This window comes from Cheilinus undulatus, linkage group 23, assembly GCF_018320785.1.
Source record: "Cheilinus undulatus linkage group 23, ASM1832078v1, whole genome shotgun sequence".
Lineage (NCBI taxonomy): Eukaryota > Metazoa > Chordata > Actinopteri > Labriformes > Labridae > Cheilinus > Cheilinus undulatus.
Genome location: NC_054887.1, coordinates 14,780,506 through 14,796,309, shown reverse-complemented (window position 1 = coordinate 14,796,309; position 15,804 = coordinate 14,780,506). Strand labels below are relative to the sequence as shown.

Sequence of the window (15,804 nt, the reverse complement as noted above, 5' to 3'; positions counted from 1 at the left end):
AGTATAAAGACACCTATGTCTGGAAGGTCAAGTCAATGGTTAATCAGTATTCCTGGCTACCGTTACACCATGAAGACAAAGGAACACTCCATGCAACTCAGAGAAAAGGTTAAAATCAGGAGATGGATACGAAGAAATTTCCCAGGCTCTGAACATCCCAAGGAGTTCAGTTAAATAAATCATCAAGAAATGGATTGAATATGGCACATGTGTAAATCTGCCTGGATATGGCTGTCCTCATAATCTGAGTGAGCAAGAAGAAGACTAGTAAGTGAGGCCACCAAGACACCTATGACTACTTGGAAGGAGTTACAAGCTTAGCTGTGGGAGGGACTCTGCATACAACAACTGTTGCCTGGGTTCTTCACCAGTCAAAGCTTTATGGGAGAGTGGCAAAGAGAAAGCCACTGTTAAAGAAAACTTGTATCAAATCTGGACTAGAGTTCACCAAAAGGCATGTGGGACTCAGTGATCAAATGGAAGAAAGTTCTTTGGTCTGATGGGACCAAAAATGATGCTTTTTTTGGCCATCAGACAAGACTCTATGTATAGCAGACGCCAAACACTGTACATTACCACAAACACACCATCTCCATTGTGAAGCACAGTGGTGGCTGCATCATGCAGTGGGGTGCTTCTCAGCAGCCGGCTCTGGAAGGCTTGGAAAGTTGGAGGGTAAAATGAGTGTGGCAAAATAAGGGTAAAATTGCAGTGTCCAGCTGGGCAAGCCTGATTTAGATCTATCCACACAGACACAGTGAGGTGATTGCAACCAAAGGTGAATCAAATTAATACTGACTTGAAGAGGATGAATATTTATGCAGTCACTTATTACCTCCGCCAAGGAGGTTATGTGATCAGCAGGATTTGTCTGTTAGTTTGTTGGTTAGTTTGTTAGCAACATAACTCAAGAAGTTATGGACGGATTTTAGGATTTTAAAGAAATTTTCAGGAAATGTAAGAAATGGCATAAGGAAGAACTGATTAGATTTTGGGAGTGATCCTGATCACCATCTGGATCCAGGAATTTTTTAAAGGATTCGTTACTATTGGGAGATAGGGCTAATGGCGGAGGTCTGTGCTCTCCGAGTGCTTTTCTAGTTTTATGTGACATATTTTTGTTTGATATTACTGTGTAGAAATCTGTTTTCACTTGTGCATTAAAAAGGTTGTTTTTGGTAAGAAAAATCAAATTATATTGACTCTGATTGATTGATAAAAATCAATAAACAAGTGCTGATACAAGTGCTGTTTTTGGTTCGAAAAAGGGATCTTGTCTGAGCAAATGCTTTTTTGTTCTTAATGCTGTCAGCCAATCAAAAAACAATCTGCACTCACATTGTCAACAAACACTTTCCACTGATGGATTTTTGATTGTGGGTATTACAGATTACATCCATTATGCCCTTTTCTGTTTCTGGATAAGGCAATGTTCCGTAGCAATTCCAAAATATGTTCTATCATTTAGACACTGAAATGTGTAAAATTAGAGCCTATGTTTAAAAAAATACCAGAGCTGCCCTGTAATTGGTGAATGACTTAGATTTCAAATAGCCTGTTGCCAGAGGCTCTTAAATGGGTCGTATCCATTTGAGACTCAGCATTCCCTCACATTGTTTCATATTTTTGCCTAACACACGGCGGGACACAATTTGGCAAAGCTGTCAGAAGCATGGTGAATTTTGATAGTGTCATTCAGTTAGAGTAGAAAGTACTGTAACAGTCTGTTTCTTTAATAGCAGTGATAAGCAGAAATTGCTCATGCTGCGGTTTGATAATGCTCTATTTAAAGTGAAAAGCCGTAGAGAATTAGTGGAGAAATTGAAACATTTCTGCAGACTCACTGAGATATCTCTGCGAGCCTCACATTGCAGCCGCTGAGGGGAAGAAAAGAAGAAGAATGACATTGAATTCACCAGAGTTCTGCTTTTTGGCACACACTGGTTGTTGGTTTTACACAAATCCATAGTGTAACAAAACACGGACAAACCAAACAAGAACAACAACATAAAAACAAACTGAAACAATACCCAAGGCGTTTTTACCATGCTGTGTTAGCCTGCGGTACATACAGGCAAAAAATGAGGCGATGCAAAATGAACACTGGCAGCAGAGTGCATTAAGCCACAGCAGTGTCAGAGGAAGAAACGGTACTTTGACAGCGTAGGTGTCAAAAACTCTGAAAAGGTTACACAAAGTTTAACAGCGTTGGCTCAGCATGACTGTAGTAATGCAATGTTTGATACAAGAAGTCATGAGGGTCAGTACATGGTTCATTACAAACTGGTAACAGCTGTCTTTACAGCTCTCTGTACTGGGGTTATTCTGACGTCAAAGCTCATTATTTAGGTTAAAGATGGATATCAGATCTTATCGATGTTATCACAGGTCAGGTCTCGTGGTTGTCTAAGCTGAGAGAAAGTATATCGATCTCTTATCTCAAACCATGAAAAAAACTGATCAATATGACCTAAAATTCAATATTAAAAATTGTTTTTCCTCTTTACAGTAACAGTGTTATATCTCAGGATAACCCATTGAAATTCATGGGTATCACACACAGCCTCAGGATATGACACCTATCACAATGCATGTTGATTTTGGACAATAAACACATTCTACACAGAATTTATCAAAGTAAGCCATCCTTTTCTAGTAGCAAAGAAAAACAAAGATTTAAAGATTGTACAATTGAATATTTTGAAGACTTTTGTGCTTGTCATTGATTAGCAGAGGTACCAGCAAATGTACGGAGCTATAGTGTTTGTAGCTACTTTTCTGACCTTGTTTAACATCACAGTCTGCTTCTTTGAATCATTATGGTCTTAAAATAAGCGAGTCATCAGTTGAAACACCTTTAAACAGAGTTTTTTAGCTGTTATAAGATGAATCACTGCAATGCTGGGCTCAAGACAAACCGAGTCAATCCAGGCCGATAGAGACTCTACTAATCAAGCACACTTGTATTTTGCTATTATAACAGACACCAAACTTGGAGAGGAAAGAGCACATTTTACCAGACTACTGTGCTATATGGGTGATGTTGGGCCACTCTGAAGTATCTGAGCTGTTGTTTGACATGTCTCTCTGTTATGCTACCTTTAATTACCCACCACTGTGACTTGTAGTTGGAGATATCATTGGTTTGCCTTGTGTGTGCACTACACAACAGTATGTGTATTTAAACTGCTGATGACAGTGTTACAAAAATCCATTTCATGGCAGAAAAAATACCAACTGGGGCTGCAAGCAGCACTGAAGGGCCCTCACACCCTGGCGCATGTCAGGGTGTGTCATACCCATGAAAGTGTGCTGCAGCAGAGAAGAGAAAGCTTGTCAATCCTCCTAGGACTGTTAATAAGAAAAAACAGGACATTATATGTAAGAGATACTTCTGGTTTCTTGCAGTAGGTGGCGCCTAAGCAATAACATGCAATGCACATTTAAATATACAATACGATACAATACAATAACTTTATTTATCCCTGCAGGGAGATTCAATGTAATTAAATGTAAAGGGAAATTCAAATATGTAGAGGGGTGGGCCCTAATCATGTGAGATTTGAGGCAAATCAGAAGTTTTGTGTAAGAATAACACCAACAAGACCAACACGCCCTGTTGCCAGTAGGGGTGCTAAATCAAAACAATGAAAATAACCTATAAATATGTAGAGGGGCAGACCTCATTACATGTGAATTTTTAAGGGAGTCAGATGTTTGGTATGACATTTGCACATACTTCCTGTCAAATTGGCGAGATATTGAAACGCTCAGACATCCTTCAATAAAAAATATCAATGTTGGGGCCAATTATTGAGGCCTTTCTTTCAGAAGCAGAACTCAATAGGTTAAGCACAGTAAGGGGCTATGACCCAATTGTGTTACTTCCTGTTTTCAGTAGGGGATGCTATGATGAGATGTTTGCACGTGGGTGTGTTCAGTGTGATACCATTTTCTTGCAAGAAAGAGCAGAATATCACAGAATGTTGTGTACTAAAGTTATAATAATTTAAAGTCATTTGGCACCATGAAAAATGCCTTATTTTGAAATTGAGATGATGCTGGTGGACTTCCTGTTGGGATTTGGGCATGGGTCCAAGAGGCTTTTTTCTAGGTTTGATGATGACCCCTATGCAGACCAGAAATCAAAAGCCTAGGCTAAATGGTGTGCAGGGGCTGAATAATTAAAGGGAAATTTTTAAACATAAGAGGCAAAAATGTTCAGTTTCCATAGGGGGCCCTGTGACAGAGTAATGATATTGATGTATCAAGGTATTCAGGATCAATGTGTAATCATCCCTGTGAAGTGGAGGGATGATTGACATAAGCATTGCAAAGTTATAAGGCATTATTGTGTATTTTCACTGTGAAAAATGTACAGAAGAGTAGTTTAAGTTTTGGCTCTGGTCACAGCCCCACCCTGTGGTGAAAACTCATAGTTTGCACAAACTTTAAAACTCTTGGTTTTCTAGTATGAGCAAAAAATTCTGGAGTCAATCAGATGAAATTGCTCAGACTAATTGGTAAAACTGTAAAACCTGTGAATTGCCCAAAAATGCCAAGATGTGGCACTTTCCTGTTTGTAGTACGCTTACTGTACATTTTAGAGGATGACTCCAAGAGACTTCATTTTTTATCTAATCATGATACATATGTGTACCGATTTTAAAGCCCGTAGCTCTTACCTTGTTCCCTATCATGCATTTGGTACTTGATAGACTTGCTCAATTCCACCAAAATATAAAATTTCCATGGCATACAGTGTTCTGTAAAGTTTGGTGAATTTTTGAGCATGTTAAAGCTCCCAAATTAGTGATTCTTCTGACAGAATAATGCATGCAGATACAATAGGCTCCTCGCCGACCCTAGGTTGTTGCTCAGGCCCTTATGATGGTACTGAGGCTAGTTTTACCCTCCACCACTAGCAGAATGTTGAGAAATGCAAACAGCTTGCTTTAACTGAAATACAACCAAATTGGCATCCATTCCCAGAGGGATATATTGTGATGTCCTTAAAAGATGCATGTCTGTTGTGTTTGCTACAACAAACACTTTTTTCTGAAGGGATCCAATGTCAATTTCAGCTACATACTAAGGAATTTCATCGAAGATCCTTTGTCGGCCAAAACTTTAGAGATATTAGTCATTGCGGTCTTTTATCAAGCTCAGTAAATTCAAGCCTTGAGTTTCACCTCACTGAGGATTTGTGTGAATAAGCTGGTTTTCACCTTGTACCGAAGCCCTGCCATCATTGAATTCAAATTGGGTGAAGGTTTACGTGAAGTGTAAAGTGTTTCAAGTGGTTTAAAAGTCTAGAAAGCACTTAAAAGTGTGGTCCATTACATGTAGAGCAATAGACCACTTAAGTTTAAGTGCGAGACTGATCAAATGTGCCTCTTTCTTCTCTAATGTCGAACAAACACCTTTTTTTCCCCTGCAGAAGATGTAGCTCTCAGAGGAGAATATTTAGATTTAAGTGGCTGTGGACTGACAACAGATGGTGCAGGAGATGAAATCGAAAATGAGAATAGATTGAGAGTTAGAGGGTTATTTGAGAAAAACTGCAGAAGAGAAAGCTGTCGATGACTAAAGGGCCGGATAGAGGATGTCTCTGTCCTTCTGCTTGCCTCTGTGGGAAAGCAGGAAAGGCTTCTCTGTGCAGCGGCGTGATGATGATGTTGACCTGAACAGAATGTGGCAGTGTGATAATGAAGTCATTCTGGACCTTAATGCATCCCAAACTCATTTTGCAAGGCAATTACACAGCAATGAAACATGCAGGGAGCAGAAACGGGCACCCAAATGGGTGAGAGAGGTCCTGGAAATGCACTGAGGTCTCCGGACACCAGAATGTACCGAGTCATTTTGAGTGCACTGGGAGATAAACTCGACCGGACAGATTCAAAGGGATTTGGTAACAGCATGCTTCGTTAACCAGGACAGAGGGCACTTAATCCCAAGTACGAAAGTGACAATTAACTCTCCCTGTCTAATTCACTAAGAAAGAGATGTTAGAAGTCTTTTTCTCTCTGTCTTTAGCCCTTACTTCACCTTCCGTAGCTACAGATTCCTGATGAAAGCTGATGACCTAAATATTGAGTCTCTTATACCACAGGGCTGTTTATAAACCACAAATAAAGAATAAAAGATGCTACATTCTGTGCAAGACTTTAGAGTGAATATTTGCCATTTCATCTAGGTTATTTATATTCATAGCTATTTGGTGTAGTAAAGGTGATGGCTTTGCTGCATATAATAGCTGTATTAAAAGTGCCTTTATTCAGAACATTCATGGAATCCTTTTCTTCGAACTCACAGTCCCTTAACAGCATGTCAACATCAGATACCACCCAGCATTGCATGCTTGATGCAAGTCATGGTACAAGTATGTCAACTTTGCCAAGCCCTGTTCAGTGAGGAAGGCAAAAGAAGAAACAGAAAATATTATTGCTAGGGACTCCTGATGCCGTGTCATCTCCCTCTTTCTTTGTTCCTAGCCCATCTCAGTGCAAGCGACAGAAAGAAATAGGGACAGCAATCAGTGCACGTTCCCATTGCGCTGCACTGCATCACTCATCTGGTGTCAGAACTACAATATGAATTAAAGAAATCAAGTTGATGTTGCTGTCTTTTTCTTTTGCTGTTACAACATGCTGTTAGCTTAAAATTTCTAGCATGAAGTCCCAGTTTTGGAGTGATTTAGGCGGGCTATAGACTAGGCATGCACAATTGCAAAGCCAATGGATTGTCCAGATTCCATGTCCGTCATCAGGTGGATCCTTCTTGCAAAGCTTTAAGCTGCTGCCCTAGTTTCCAGTTAGATAATGAGTAGATCAATCATTATTTCAGGAGAAACAGGTGGTCGCTACAGGGGTGGTTCAGTAAAAGCAACTACAACCCTGTAACTACTGGCAGCTGGCGTAAAGATTAGCATTGCCGATAGTTTGATCAGAATTGCACAACATTTCTTTATTAAAAAACAAGACTAAAACCGAACTGAAAACTTTTCTTTGTGAAAAGATGTTTTTGCGCTTTCTCTGACCCACTTCAGAAAGAGTTAAATTTACATACTGGTTCCACTGATGGTGAACAAAGATCATGTTCTTGTCTAGTTTGCCCTAATATACAGGTGCATCTCCAAAAATTAAGTTACAATAATAATAGTTTATTTTTTCACCTTGATTTACTTCAAAAAGATAAACTTGCATAGATTCAAGATTCATCTCATACAAAGTGAAATATTTAAATCTTCAATCTTGATGATTATGGCATACAGCTCACAAAAATCAATAATCCACTATCTCAAAGTGTTAGAATATTGTGAAGCCTCCAATTTGCAGAGGTTTGCTGTAAGTTTAGTACACAAAACTGCATTCATGGGGAAGACTGATGACTTGACTGTTGTCCAGAGGACAATCAGTGTCACCCTTCACAAGGAAGTTAAGCCTCAGAAGGTCACTTCTGAAAGGGCAGGCTGTTCTCAGAGGCCATTTCAAAGCACATCAATAGAAAGTTGACTGGAAGGGAAAAGTGTGGTAAGAAAAGGTGCACAAACAACAGTGATGAGCTCAGCCTTTAGGGGATTGTCAAACAAAGCAGATTCAAGAACTCAGGTGAGCTTCACAAGGAGTGGGCTGAGACTGGAGTTAGTGGATCAGCCACCACACACAGATGGGTACAAGAAATGGGCTACAAGTGTTCTGATCCCAGTGTCAAGCCACTCCTGAACTACAGATGCCATAAGTGTCTAGTCCTGTTTTCAGATGAAACTAAATTTTGTGTTTCATTTGGAAATCAAGGTTCCAGAGTCTGGAGAAAGACTGAAGAGGCACAGAATACAAGGTGCTTGAAGTCAAGTGTTTGTTTTTCAGTTTCCACAGTCTGCTGTTGGTCCAATCAAGTTCAGAGTCAACACTGTCAGCTGTCTACCAGGAAATTTAAGAGCACTTCATACTTCCATATACTGAAAAGCTTTATGGAGATACTGATTTCCTTTACCAGCAGGACTTGGCACCTGCCCACAGTAAAACCAAAATTACCAAAAACTGGTTTGCTGACCATGGTGTTACTGTGCTTGACTGGCCAGTCAACTGGCCTGGCCTGAACCCCCTAGCGAATCTCTGGAGTATTTTCAGGAGGAAGATGAGGGACACCAGGCTCAACAATACAAAAGAGCTGAAGGCTGCTATCAGTGACAGCTGGGCTTCATAATACCCCAGCAGTGCCATGGGCTGACTGGCTCCATGCCACGTCGAAAAGAAGCTCCAACCAATTACAGAGTGCATAAATGATACATTCCAGAAGGTCAACATTTCTGTATTATAGATTCTGTTTTTGGACAGGTGTTTTGTGATATTCTAATACTTTGAGATGGTGGATTTTGTTTCTGTGAGTTGTAATCATCAATATTAAGACAAAAAAAAGTCTGCAATATTTATGTTTGTTTCATTTGCCTGCTCTGTCTGTTGAAAGCGTCCTGATATCATCTACTGAGAATTTCTCAAAAAATACATTAACATTTTTAATTATGTTCAATAATACGTCATGTTTTGTATGTATATTCTGAGATTTGTTACTTTTTGTTTGATTTGACAATCCTGCAGCCTTACTACACACTAGGTGGTTTTCAAATCCTAACCAGTGTAAAAAGAAACCTAGAAGGTGACAAACAAAAGAGACATTTCAACTGATTTATAACATTGTAATCCTTTGAATTCTTAGTAGTTAAGCACCTAAGATAATGCTAATGAAGTGTTAGGTGTTACACAAATATGATTCAACCTTGTCACTCACAGAACTGTATTTTCCAAATCCCTTCTTCACTAGACTTCCTCCAGAAAACACTTCTTTCCTGATAGAAAATGCTAATTAAGAGAAAACAAATGAATGTAACTTTTCTTCAATAACTCATGTATTGACTCCTCACTCCTAATTAAAAACTTTGCAGGAATAAATGCAGTTATAGCCATGGGCATTCAAACAACGCTAATCCGATATATTGGGTCATGAAAGTTAACATTCATATAAATACCAGCCTGTTTTAGATTTTGTCAGTTTTGATGTGAAGTTATGTGAATTCTTTATGTCCATAGATAATACTGTATATGTTAAGTTCCCACTGCAGCAGAAACAAGTTGAGAGTTTCTGTCAAACTCATGCCGAAGGCACTGCAGTGACATTATTTAATTGATTATCAAATAATGAGGCAAAACCACAAGAGCTGCCTTTAGGTCGAACACCAACTCTCCATGGAAATTAAATGAAACTGTTTGACAGAGTAGCATCCTGGCAAATTCACAACTCCACTAGAGCTACCTATAAATGTAGTGCAAAGCTAAAACTTTGTTTCTTTTGAGTTTTCTCTGTCCTGCCTAGTTTTTTTTTTTTTTTTTTTTTTCCAAAGTTTGTAAATAATGGACAAAATTAAGCACACATACTTAAATTGTTACACCTTTGTTTATCATGTAGTGCAAATTTTGATTCTACAGCAGTTAGAGCAGTGTTTGTGTAGGTAAAGGCACTGTACTGGATATAAATGGACACAGCGAAGTAAATCAGGGGTCAGGTCATGTGCAATGGGCTATGGTTTCAGCCTTGTTTGCAGTCATGAAAGCTTGTGTGTCAGCATTTTATACTGATATTTTGAGTGCACCGGTATAAAGTACACAGCCAACTTTTTGATGCACAAATAGGTATTAAAAGTGTCATACAAACCAGAATTTACGCTAATTAAAAATGAAGTTGTTGGTGTCTGAGTCACAGAAATAATTGGCCGTGTGAGGCCGGTGGATGATGTATTTATGTAATTGGATGAGGTCAGGACTGTCTATGCATTCATACCTTCTGAGTTTATGTCTGAGAGGATGCATTAGGCCAAGTGTGAAGCAGCATACTGCACTCTGCATCTGTTTAAATTTAACCACTTTACACAGAAATTGCAACAATAAAACACCTGAGTCAGTGTATAATAAAGTCATCCTGGAGTGTAATTTTATTCAAGTCATGCACTCCAGTAGGTTATCATTCAGTGTGGGATCGACCATGTGAAACAGCTCGTAATGGTCTGCAAATCAAGCACTCCACTGAGCAGTTATTTTCAAGAGTACAACAAAATCCAATTATGTTTGCCCAGATGATAAATACCTGCAGTTTTCTACAGCAGCTAATCGAGCCACGTCAAGTGACACAGTGAGCTTTCTTTCAGAAAGGATTCAAGATTTCTGTTAGCACAAGGTTTATCCATGAATATACTTTTATAATAAATGTTAACACAGTTAGAGGAGGCCTAAAGAAGTTAATGAGCGAACAGCAGAGAAGAGCTTGAAAATGGATTGTGTTTTAGTCATTGCATAATGATTTACAAGGCTGCTGGTTTAGCTCGGCTGGTGCCCACATACAGAGGCCTCTGTCCTCAGTTCACTGGTCACAGGTGCAAATCCTGTTTCTAAGTGTTTCTTGAGTGTGTTAAAAGCCAGGCTGCAGACCTCTATGGTGGGGCATTTTGGGCTTATCTGTTGCAGACCTCTACAGTAGGACAGCCTAAACTATGTGACGGGAAGTGATGTGGGTTTTTCCTTAGTTTTTGGTGTGTTATTTTTATTTTTATCCCCCTTACCCTAATCCTAACCTTTAGGGTTTGGGTGCCTAACCCTTACCATCTTCGGGTTTTCCCTATTTTGTTTTGTGTTACTTTTAATTTCATCCACCTAACCCTAACCCTAAACCAGACCTTTAGAGTCCAGATGCCTAACCCTAACCCTCTTTGGGTTTATCCTTAGTTTGTGGTGCATTATTTATAATTTTATCCCCCTTACCTTAACCTTTAGGGTTTGGGTCCCTAACCCTAACCCTAACCCCCTAACCCTTTGGGTTTTCCGTACTTTGTGGTGTTATTTTTAATTCGATCAACCTAACTCTAACCTTTAGGGTCCAGGTGCTTAACCCTAACCCTCTTTAGGTTAGGCTGCCCCATTGTAGAGGTCTACAGCCAGATCCTCTCCAAAAGATTTCAAATTACATTCAGCCATTACTGTCCATCTACTGGTTCATGTACAAAATGTTTTGATGTGCTTGGACCAACAGACCTACGTCAGCTTAAGTCATTTAACATAGAACCATTGGAAACCAATTAAATACAACATTTTAGCTATGCTTATTTGTAAAGTGAAAATTTTCTTTCCAGCATGACTCTGAAAACATAATAAATTCTTGTTATGTTTGAAGTAACCACATAAAAGAAAGATTCATGATAACATGAAGCAAAAAACCCCAGTTTATAGAACTGGATCATGGCTGCCATCCAGAGCTGCTTTCTTGAAAGAACCAGAGGAATTGCAATCAACTCCTTCTTTTGCGAACATTCACAGAAAACTGAACACTACTCAGAAGCTCATTTTTAGCTGCATATTTCTGTCTGCCACCTGTGTAAGTGGTTTGTAATTGGAGAAATTGATACACAGGCAGATGCAGACAAATGTGGCCATCTCAGGAGATCAAACAGCTTCATCTTGTAGACATTTCCTCTCTCCTTCCTCGACACTCTGATGTGATTAGAGAAGCGAATACAGAAATGGAGAAAAAGGCTGCATGGATCAGCACTCTGGTATATTTGTCTCTTTCATTTTTCATTTGTTTTCTCTAAATGTGTAAATTGGATGCATCTTAATCCTTGAAAACAAACAGCCTGAAACTTTTTCCTTCCTGTGTTTGTTTGTTGGTGAAACTAAACAAACATTCACTCTTGATGGGAAGCTGTGCACCATAAATTATTGATTCTGGTGACAGTTTTGGGGAAGAGAATGGATCAGAGCCTTCAATTCCAAAAACAGGGGCATCTCCGAATTCTGAGTATTGGGATTGTAAATAAAATACAGAGCTGTGTCACTCTCAATTGTGTACAGTTACTATTGGGACATTATTATTTTGACATGGCTTCTCGTTGCGCTTTGAAAAATTCAGCCAGCTGTCGTGTATTGGTTTAACGTGATCATCAGTCTTAAAAAAAACACTTATAGAGCTACAATGTCTTTCTTTTGGAAGGTAAGATTTGTCTTCATGACTTCAGCATTGTAAACACAAATGTTGAATATTTACGGTTCTAGGTCAGACTGCCTCTAACAGAATACCCACAACCAAGACAGTACAGAGGAGTGTGGCTGAAAGTTTTGTTTAAAAAAACTGCAAAATATAAATAGATGTCTAAGGGTGGTTTCACATTGGGGACCTGGGCCCAGATCACTTGACCTCAAAGTCATCTTCAATTTTGTAAATGACCATTGAACTCAAGTAAATGTGCAGTTACTTGGGTTAAAAATTTACACAAGTAAAAGTAAAAGTATAGGTCTAGAAATGTAGAAAAGTAAAAAGTGTTTACTTAAAGTTTACTTTGAGTAATGAGTAGTAACTGAAAAGTTGTACAGTAAAATATGATTTTTCCTTATTGGCTGGAACGAGTAGAGAATAGATCTCTAACCAGGTTGTTCAGGTTAAGTCACCCCTCTATAATAAAGTAAAATACACAGCAAAATTGACAGTGTTACTTTAACTCCTGTAGAGTTGAAATTAACACAGTAAAAGCCCAATTGCTGAATTTTGAAATCCAGTGTCTGAAAATGTTTGTGAAAACACACCTTCACTCGTGTGGATGAACTATTTTGATGCTAGAAATACATTTATTAAAGTTGTGGGTTCACAAAAATAGTGGAATATATGAATAAATAATAGATAAGTGCAGGAATCATATCTGAAATGAAATTTTGCCAAATCGTTTCAATGAGTATCAATGCTGTCATTCTGTTTTCACCAAATGTCTCAAATTTGAGGTAAATGAGGCTGAATAATGACTTTAACTTCGCTTTGCCATCATCGGCGATCAAGAGGTCTAATTCTCTCCTTGTGCTCCAGTCTCTCGCCTTATATCTCCTGCAGTAACTGAGAGGGAGGGCCTTAGGGATTCCAGAGTGTCAGTTGGTTGGCGAAAGTTGACAGACAAAGGGTCCACCAATTATGTATGTACAAGTTGACAGACAAAGGATTCACCAAATGAAGCACAGTGAGAAGTGACAGCATGTGCCCATTGCTCTCTTATTGGCCCTGTAACTCCGGCTGTGAATCACGCGGAATGGGAAGTGAGGGTGAAAGTGAAAGATGAGATTCTCCTGTTCACAGAAGTGTTTCAATTGCATTTCTACCACGTGAAATAACAAAGATAATAATAAAAACATAGTGAAAATGTTGGAAAAACGTGGCAACATGTGCGCCGACCACAGAGGGTTAAAAGCACCTAAAGTCACAGACAGGAGCTTTAACTCAGTGGATAACTTCCCTCATGGTGAAAATGTGTTTCTTATCAAAAACAACAATCCACCAAAAACATGACCAAAATAATTCAACAGGAAACATCCAAACACAACTAAACACATGTAAAACATATAAGCACTCTGCCCAAAGGCATGATGGGAAACTCAGAGCAGGATATTGCAATCAATGGCAGTGGGCAGTAGGCTGGACCAACAGACCTACATCAGCTGAAGTCTTTTCCTCTAACAGTCTTTATTCCTTGCTCATTAAAGAGTGTTTTAAAGAATGAAATTAGTTGATTTGTTTACCCTTAAATGTTAAATTGTGTGTTTTAGGTCAGAACTGTGTTTAAATGTCAGTATAGTCATCACTATCAGCATCAGCTTGAATTAATTTCTAAGTATCTGCATATGGCAGAAATCGGCAAAAATCCAGTATCAAGCATCCCTAAAAAACAATATTGAGATGATTCTGATCCACATCCTTTTGCCCTCGGATGAAATAGAAGTTCAGAAGATATTCTTAGAGACGACATCACAAGAAAAATATTACCCATGCATGCGTGGTACAAAAGACTTTTTTTCGCTTTGAAGTCTGCATTAAAGTTATAACTGAAACACTAAACTATGCACAAAGTACAGATAATTTATTTAAAGAAATATTTTGTAAATGTTTTAACTGATATGATTATTTTGAGTAAGAAATTGTTGTTTTACTTTCACCAAAAGAGATAAAAAAAATCATGTCTACATTTGTATTCTTTTGATTTATCGTGCAACTACAAAACTTTTATAAATTATTCCCAAAATTAAAGAATGGTTTATGAGTTATATAATCCTCTAGCGTTTGTTTCACATTTTCAGTGAGTACAACATTGATAAAGACACTGTTGGACTCATTTCTGTTGTGGAGTTTAACAGTTGGTAGTTTTTGCTCTCATAGATGACTGAACATTATTGGATGAAGAGCAGGTAGCCATGTTGTAAAGTTAGATTACATATTCCATCACAAAAACTCTGATGTTCAAAAGAAAAATGAGGTGTCAGCAGGTTATCAGAATTCATGTATCAAACACAGAAAGTGATATTTTATCATCATCAGTTCTCTCGATATCATCGTTGCTTGTAATCTGCGCATGTCAGCGTCTTTAATGACTGTAATACTTTTCTTGTTTTTATAATGTTTGCGCTGCCAACTCCAGACAGCTCGTTTCCCCTTAAATTATAGACTCATCCTTATCTTTTAATAGACTTCTCTTTTTCTCTCAGCAGCGTTCCCTCCATGCGTGGAAACTTGAATTATGAATAACACTCTCTTAACTCGTCTCTCGGTCTGCTGCTCCGTCCATTACTCCTCTGCTCTCTGTTCCCACTACAGTTAAAGTGTTTATGCCATTCTGCTCGGCATTTTGAAGCACTTATTTCCTCTCAGACTCGATAACACCAGCCCTTCTTTTTCCATCTTTCTATTCTTTCTTTATAAATACACCTCACACTGACTTCTTAACCTGCCTTCTTCAGCAGCATCATTCTTTGTTATTGCCATGAAACATAGAAAAGTGTTCTTCTACCAGACTCAAGTAAATGAAGAAAAATGGAAAATGAATAATAAGATTGGAGATGGGGAACAGCCTTATCATCATATTCAAACTATTTTCAAAACATTCTTTAACTTTCTTTGTCAGTTGACTTCAAATGAACATCCTTTTATTTTAGTTGAAGTCAGCTTGTACATTGATACGAACAGATTCATGCTAGGCTTTACTTTTGGCATGAACGTGGTGCACATTATGCCTCGAGCGTATGGTAATATTCAAATGTCAATAATAAAGCAACTTCTGCTATGCTGAGCTTATGTGCTGTTCAACTCTCAGGTCAAATCTGGCACGACTGAGGTGTATGCATGCAATTTAAAACAAGAAGTAAGCAACAGAGCTTGGCAGAGCTGGATAGAGCTGAGAAGCACATCTCCGTGACCTAAAAGTGTCTAGTGGGGCCACCTAATTACAGTGGTTGGGGTAATGGTAGAGATGGAGTGACCATGCCTCTAAAAAGTGTTACCGTTTTATTGATTCTATAAATCAATCATGATCCAGGGCTGGCTGCTGAGAAGCATCCCCACAACATGATGCTGCCACCACCATGCCTCACAGTGGGGATGGTGTGTTTGTGGTGATGAACTCAGTGTCCGCCAAACAAAGCATTTTACCTGATGACATAAAAGCACCATTTTGGCTTCATAAGACCAAAGGGACTTTCTTCGACTTGACCATGGAGTCTCCCACAGGCCTTTTGGCAAGCTCTAGTCAAGTATTGATGAGTTTTCTTCAGCAGTGGCTTTCTCTTCACCACTCTCCCATAAAGCTTGACTGGTGAAGAACCCTGGCAACAGTTTTTGTATGCATAGCCTCTCCCATCTCAGCTGCTGAAGCTTGGAACTCCTTCAGAGAAGTCATAGGTGTCTTGATGGCCTCTCTTACTAGTCTCCTTCTTGCTCACTCAGATT

The 15,804-nt window shown here is 38.8% G+C and overlaps 1 protein-coding gene across 1 annotated transcript in view; it reads left to right on the top strand.

Moving 5' to 3' along the window:
* The window catches only part of slc41a2b (solute carrier family 41 member 2b), a 71,728-nt gene that overhangs the window by 52,103 nt on the left and 3,821 nt on the right, over positions 1-15,804 (top strand). The window lies entirely within an intron of this gene.